This window comes from Borostomias antarcticus, assembly GCF_949987555.1.
Source record: "Borostomias antarcticus genome assembly, chromosome: 1".
Lineage (NCBI taxonomy): Eukaryota > Metazoa > Chordata > Actinopteri > Stomiiformes > Stomiidae > Borostomias > Borostomias antarcticus.
Window position 1 is genome coordinate 3,055,771 of NC_140234.1, and position 7,568 is coordinate 3,063,338.

Here is a 7,568-nt window from a genome sequence, read left to right on the forward strand (position 1 = left end):
TGTGGGTTCACTTTCAAACGAACACTTCTGAAGATGGAAACACCAGCCTCTCCATGTCCTTTTTAATCTGATGATCACCTGTTGTGACCTTAATTGACTTCTGCTTCATTCCTTTGGGTTTAGGAATGTCTCATGACATATTTTAGATATGAAGACATTTTCTGTTAGTGTGTTTTGGCTACTGTACTGTTCACATTTCTCCTAATTCCACTGGATTAAACATTGATATTCGTAAATAAATACATTGAGTGTTCCATAAAGTACGTTTTTAACATATGGATGGAGTTAATGTTTAACATTTAGTGCTAGTGCCTATTGTACTGTAAGTGGGGTACTGGGGTGCTGAGAAAATGTATTTGGTCCAGCATTAAGCTACTACAGTAGATAAGCCGTGTATCATAGCAAAATATAAACTACACACATGTAGGAAGACTAAATACCGATATTACTTGGTCACTTTAGGTGGTACCGAATCTGGATAGGCCCCTGGACTAAATGGTTAGTTTGTAAACTGCCTGAGCAGCCTTTTCTATCCATTTTGCATCTTTCAGAATGGCATATTATGCAAATTAATTGATTACTACTTCTAGCTACTTTTGGGAGAACCAACAGTTACTTCCCTTACAGAGGAGCTGGCAACACTGCACTTAGCACCCCGATATCAGTCAGTCTTTCATTGTTCATGGTGTTGCGCACTGAAATGTATCGATTTCAGTGCAGAAAAGTTGGCATCAGCTGTGCTTAGAGATAGGGCCATGGCAGGGTCTTGAAGACAACAACTTGTTAAAGAACGTAGTGTCTGGAGTACTCGGGTAACTGTTGTGCAAGGGGGAGGAGCACAGTCAGGGATGAAAATTAACTTTTTGGCTCACCTGCCAAGGGGACTGGTAGATGAAAAAATCCGCCGGCCAAGTATATTCTTTACCGGCCAAAATAATAAATTGCCTTTTTTGTCACATTATACATCTGTTTCAGTACTTTTCATTCAGATAATAGTATTATGTTGAAAACATGCTTAAGGAAGAGGCCAAAGTAAAATTTCAAATAAAGTAGTTTAATTTGATGCCTAGAAACATTGCAATTCATAGAAATTCAAATATTCATTTCCATTCACTTCCACGGTGTAGAATTATCCATAACTAGCTAACACAAATATGAGATATAAATGATCCAAGCCTTCACCTCATGGTCTTTATGTGTTTATGAACAAAATACATATACTGTAACATATTCACAGCCTGTCATCATGTAAAGTTAAACCTGAGCTGGATGCAGGGGCGTAGGTTTGATTTGAGCTTTGGTAGGGACACAATAGGTTGTTGTTGTTTCATGTAGTCTGGATTGAATCTGGGTGGTGGCCGAATCAGATTAATTTCCGTCGCCACTGATTGGGCAATGTGACAACGAATGACAAGGTTTATCCACAAAACCTACATCTGTTGAGTCAGACTATAATCTCACCTGTAACCCTGATGCATCTCCAGCCTGCCTCTCCAGGTCCTGCCTTTCTGCTGCTTTGACCCAAAAAATTCTAATATCCATTTTTGTCTTATTTTTTCTGGTCATAAAAGGGAAATGATTGACAATATCAAACTACTTGCAGACATGAAACACTCTTTTCCGTGTAGCCTACAGCCTATTCTGTGTAGCATATAAAATATGAACATAATTACGCTGGACTTGGACTGAATTGCATAAACAAACCAGACGTCTCGTCTCGTTTGTTTAGCCTGTTATGCAATTCAGTGGGCGAGTGAACCTAGCTAGTCATTGCTCAAACCTAGGAGTTTGCAACGGTTATACCAAAACTGATTTATTACTAGCTAAAGACAACTGTTATGACAACATTACAGCACCTTATCTCTGCCTCAACAAACGTTTACGAGACCTAACGTTATAGCTAAATACGTACAGCTCTGACTAGCTGCACCACCAGCACTAACATTACAGTTTACAGGCATTTAGTAGAACGCAAACTAAACTATTATCATTGATACAACTCTGTACAGAAAAATAATTGTCGGTCAACATATTGTATTCCCTATTGTTCAATAACTTCAATCTTACTTCTGCTTAATCAAAATCCCCGCTGTTGTCGATGCTCGATGTGCTGTGAGCTGCTGAGCTCGCGAGGCCCTCGCTGGGTCACAGAGGGACGGAGGGAGGAGGGGGGAAGTAGGCTACTGTACATTGTTGAGGGAGGGAGGGGGGAAGTAGGCTACTGTACATTGTTGATTGGATAGCTTGCTGAACGCAGCTGTCAACCAGGCCTTAATTCCCAACCGTTTTGCTTTCGCAAGTTGTGAATGGTAATTAAAAACTACAGTTTTCACTCTGTATTATTTTTGGTAGGGACAATTCGTGTTTCCGTGGCTTTGGTATGGACATGTCCATAGTGTCCATACCTAAAACTAGGCCTATGGATGACCAGTGAAGTCAGTCAAGGAGGAACCAGTACCGTCTTCAGAGTTTATAAGCTACATGACAAGCGATCAAAGACATCCCTTCTGAGAAACAGTGGCTTGGTATGCTATGGAAGCCCAGAGACAGGATGGTACACATCTACTGTAGGTGTTGACTGTAGAAGCGCGCGTCCTCTGAGGTAAATGTGGCATGGATGTGGCGACATCGCACGCATACTTTATTACATGACTCTATTGGTACAAACATTTACCCGCCAGCGTGGCAGATAGCCTCCGAAATTTAGTCGCCAAATGGAAATTAATTTTCAGCCCTGAGCACAGTGTTTGACTAATACAAAGGAATATGAGCTGGAGAACAGATGAGCTCTGCGTAGCACAGGAGAGGACGATGGGCTTTCTGCTGCCATTCCTGCTTGCTCTGCTAGCCTTCCTCCTTGGAGGACTCTATCTCCTGGGGACCTTCCGTCAGAGGCGTCCCGGGGAACCCCCCTTAGATAAGGGACCCATTCCTTGGCTGGGCCATGTCCTGGAGTTTCGCAGGGATACTGCAAAGTTCCTGGAGAGAATGAAAAGGAAACATGGGGATATTTTCACAGTGCTGCTGGGGGGCTTTTATTTCACATTCATCACAGATCCAAGCTGGCCTACGGGGTGCTGCTGCCGTCGGAGAAGATGAAGGTGGAACTTCTGAAGAGGCTGTTCTGGAACACGCTGTCGGTCCAGAAGATCAGCACCAAAGACAACGTCAGCGGCTGGGTATGCGATCAGCAGGAGATTAGGGAGGAGCACGGCATGCAGGAGTTCATGCAAGACAGGTACATGTTCCTGCTTCTGTGGGCGTCCCAGGGTAACACGGGGCCGTCAGCCTTCAGGACATGAGCCTCAAGTTGGCCGACGGACAAGAGTACCACCTCAGGGGAGGCGACAGGGTGACCCTCTTCCCCTACACCGCCGTTCAGGTGGACCCAGACATCCACCCCGATCCGCTCACGTTCAAATATGACCGTTTCCTCACACCAGACGGGGGCGAGAAAAATGATTTCTACAAGGGCGGGAAGAAGCTGAAGTACTACAACATGCCGTGGGGGGCTGGAATCAGCATGTGCCCTGGTCGTTTCTCCGCCACCAATGAGCTGAAGCAGCTTGTTTTCCTCATGCTCACATACTTTGACTTTGAGTTAAAGAATCCAGATGAGGAGATCCCGCATATTGACATCAAGCGCTGGGGCTTTGGGTCCATGCAGCCAACTAGAGACATTCAGTTTAGGTACAGGCTCAAGTTTTAGGTTTGAAAGCACACTTAGATGTTAATCTAACCAAACTCACAGTAGTGAGTGAGTATTTAAGGGGAAATTTGTTTGAGCGCAAATTCCATCAGGTGTAAGTGGGGGGCTCTGGGGAAGAAAGGTTGGGAACCCCTGCTCTAATCCATATTGTGACACTGTTCGACAGTGTATAGCAGGCCACCATGGAAATGGAGAAAAGTTAAATCTGGTGTTGTGATCTGAGGTTGTTTGTGGTTGTTTCTGGCACACAATACATTTCACACTACATCTACCATGTCATGAAAATGTCATTTTTTAAATCATGAACATTAGAGATTTATTGAGCAAGAATGTGCAGTGAATATGAGGAGAGCACGACTGGCTTCAGATAGCTCTAAGTAAAAATGATAAATGTTATGGCTTATTTACACTGTAGCAATCCTGGATGAACATATTAGTAGGCCTACATACTGTGATGGGAATGAGTTGTGGGACTCTGGACTGAGCATGGATTCACTGATTGACTGAATTGAACACAGGTGGGACTGATTGAGATGTAAGCAGACAACAGGCTGGTCAGATGAAGAGATGTAAACAAAATGAAGAAACAGTAACAGCTACAAATAAATACATAAATAAGTAAAAAAATCATGTCACAGCATAATGCCTGAGTATGTACTGTACATGTATTAGCATTGTTATTCTGCATCCCCCCTGGGCTTGACTCCAAGAGACTCCCCTTGGTATTCCCTTAGTAGGCCTATGATCAATGTAATGGCTTGTGGGTAGAGGCTAGCAATGGTCTACACTAGCCCAGGGGCAGGGGAGCATCACTAGCCTACTGATCCATAGCCAGGACTGGGATGCCCTCAGTGGAGGTCCCAAGTCAGTCTTCCAGTCATTCAGCCAGCCTGTCAGTAGATGTGCTCTACTTGTATTGATTTGTTCATACAATAGTATTCCAGCACGGGTTATGTTCTTGAATGCTTCTGGTGACTAGCAGTTCTCTTAGCAACCTAATCTAATCCCTATCACTGCTTTCAGATCCACATAGGGGAAACATATGGCTGAGAGAGGAGTGTGGAGGAAAATCAACAGTACCACACACACACACTTGCATAACCAACCAAGCAAGTTGTACCTTTCTATACCACAAATATAAGTTTGAGAACCTAGGATACATACAGCCCGCCTAAGGGGGTTCTAATGTACTGACCTCCCGGCACAGGCCTGACCCTGCTGGCAAGCTGCCTTGGTCCTAGCCAAGGAACAAGCGTTTCAGCTTCTGCTCACCTGTATGCAGCTGACACCATGCTGACTGGCCTGGACTAGTCACCACATCCACAGTCTAGCCAAGTTAGAGATACCCTTGTGCATTTGACAAAACAAGTGTCATACAATTAAGGTTATCATTTGTGCAGCATGTGTGCTGTAAGTGTAAAGACAAGATACAGATAATTTTCTCCAGGTTTTATTGAATAGCTTGTGACCACACTGAAACACTGGGCTGACAGTTCAGTTGTACAAGGCGGACCTGGGAGACCATTCAGGACACCTTGTTTGGGTCGAGGCTCTGCTTAGTCTACTGGCCCAGGTGAACTATCAAACTGGATGTACTGACGCTGAGAATGGAGACACACACACATGACAAAGCTGGCCGACACTTCCTGCACTCTAAGAGGTTAGGGTTAGGGCTAGACTGAATGTGGGTTGTCATAAAATAATACATATTTATTTTTAAATGGATGGAAAGATGCTGCCCATGCCTAGATCTTTATGTCTATTCAGCATGTCTGTTCTCACCCACTGAGGTCCCATCACCAAACGTGAAGCCTCGGATACAATAATAAAACAGGGGCAGACAATGAAAGATAGAGAGAGACAGACAGACAGACAGATATGTAGACAGATAGGTTAAAAATTAGAACAGTTAGTGTTGTGATCAGACGGTACAACCAAAATGTCACCTCAGTGTAGTGATGCAGACAGAATTATGAACACCTGCTCCTTGCTTAGAGGGAGGTTATCATCTGCCCTCTGAAACATTCAGGACCAGGGCCGTACGCAGGATTTTGATGAAGAGACTAGATCTATAAAGAACACACATTATATTGGATTAATATCATCTTTAACTGAGAGCAGTGGAGGTCATCCAGAGAGGACACAACTTAAGTGAATGTTGATGAGAACACACCATCTATTAGAAACATGAGACTAGCTCCTCCTGTCACCTCTCTCCCAGCCTGGCCTCCTCCACTCTGATGTCCATGTTGGTCTCCTTCTGTCACCTCTGCTCCTGTCTTTTGTCCATGTTGGTCTCCTCCTGTCACCTCTCCTCCACTGTGGTGTCCATGTTGGTCTCCTCCCATCACTTCTCCTCCACTGTGGTGTCCATTTTCATCTCCAGTCCACAAATTAACAAAACATAAACATAAGCTATAAACACCCACCCAGCCACCCACCCACCCATCCACCCATCCATCCATCCATCCATCCATCCATCCATCCATCCATCCATCCATCCATCCACATTATTCTTTAAACTGGCCAGGATCTAACTTAATGTAGTGTCTCTTTGGCTAACATCAGGTATCTCACCTCTCATCTCTATGTCCTCTCCTCCTGTCCCCTCTCTTCCACTCTCTTGTACCTCTTGGTTTCCTGTCAACAGATTATATATTTTTAACCGAACATAATCATGCATACTGTGTATATTTATACACACCTACATACCTGTCTATTTGTTTATCTATATACAGACATACAATTTATCCTGTCAATGTGCTTTTCCCATCATGTTAAGTAAAGAGTAGGCAGTGTACCACCATCATCACCTCTTTCTTTTTGATCTTGTCCTGAACAGTTCGCTTTCCAAAGCTGAGCTTTGTTTGATGAAATCTTTTCATCTTCTCCCTCTCTTTCCCCCTCTCTCTCTCTCTGTCAGTGAAGTAAGCAAACACGGTCAACTGTTATGTGAATAACGGCCTCTGCTATAGTTGCAATGGAAAAGAGGGGGCTTCATTTCAACATGAATTTCAACCATTTACACGTCATTGACGATTTATCAGTCACAGACATGCAACGTGCCAGCAGTTGACTTGTGTGATTTACACTGTTGCTGAAGTACTGTCTGACAATAGGCTCTTTGCACAAGCTCTACTACTTCCTGAAATTCTACAGGCATATTTATTTCCTGTCCTGTACTATTGGATGGAAGTGATTAATCAGGTGTGCGGCACAATGGTATAGGACAGGAAATAAGGATGCCTGTAGAATTTCAGGAAGTAGTGGAACTTGTGCAAAGCAAAGAGCCTATTGCTTGGCAACACCAAACGCCCAGTGTATGAGAAAATAAATATGATAGATTTCTTTGTCGCACTGCTCTGTTTGTGCATGTGCGCAGGTACACCGCTTTGCTAATGTTAACGTGGGTTAAGAATAGCCTACAATTAGCTAGCCACGTTGTGACGGCTATAGGTACCTGGATCTGGAGGAGAAAAGAAGGGAGCAGAGTTCAAGGACTATGCAAACACCTTCCCAGTCCAGTCCGCCTCCCCCTGCTGTTGGCTGTAGCCCTGGTTCTGGACCCGGACTCGGAACTGAATGTTTGATTGATCTTAAAATGACCTCATATTGGTATAATCACTGGTATGTAGGCTATGATTGGTTTGTCAAATAAAGGGAATTATTTGTTTTGTTTTTTCTTGGGTGGACTCAATCTTATTTGGGTCCCTAAATTGGGCCTCAGTCATCAACACTTTGATTATAGCTTTAGGAGAGCATAATCAATCTTGCTAGATAAAAGCAATGAATTAAAATGGATTTAATGAGGATTTGTGCCTATTATTTCTCTCAGACTCAATAGCTGCAGCCCATAGAT

The 7,568-nt window shown here is 43.7% G+C and overlaps 1 pseudogene across 1 annotated transcript; it reads left to right on the top strand.

Moving 5' to 3' along the window:
• Window positions 1-2,811: 2,811 nt before the first annotated feature.
• LOC311315566 (7-alpha-hydroxycholest-4-en-3-one 12-alpha-hydroxylase-like) lies at window positions 2,812-3,709 on the top strand (annotated as a pseudogene). Its single transcript has 2 exons — window positions 2,812-3,018; window positions 3,063-3,709. The product of its transcript is annotated as a 7-alpha-hydroxycholest-4-en-3-one 12-alpha-hydroxylase-like (transcript).
• The last annotated feature ends 3,859 nt before the right edge of the window (window positions 3,710-7,568 follow it).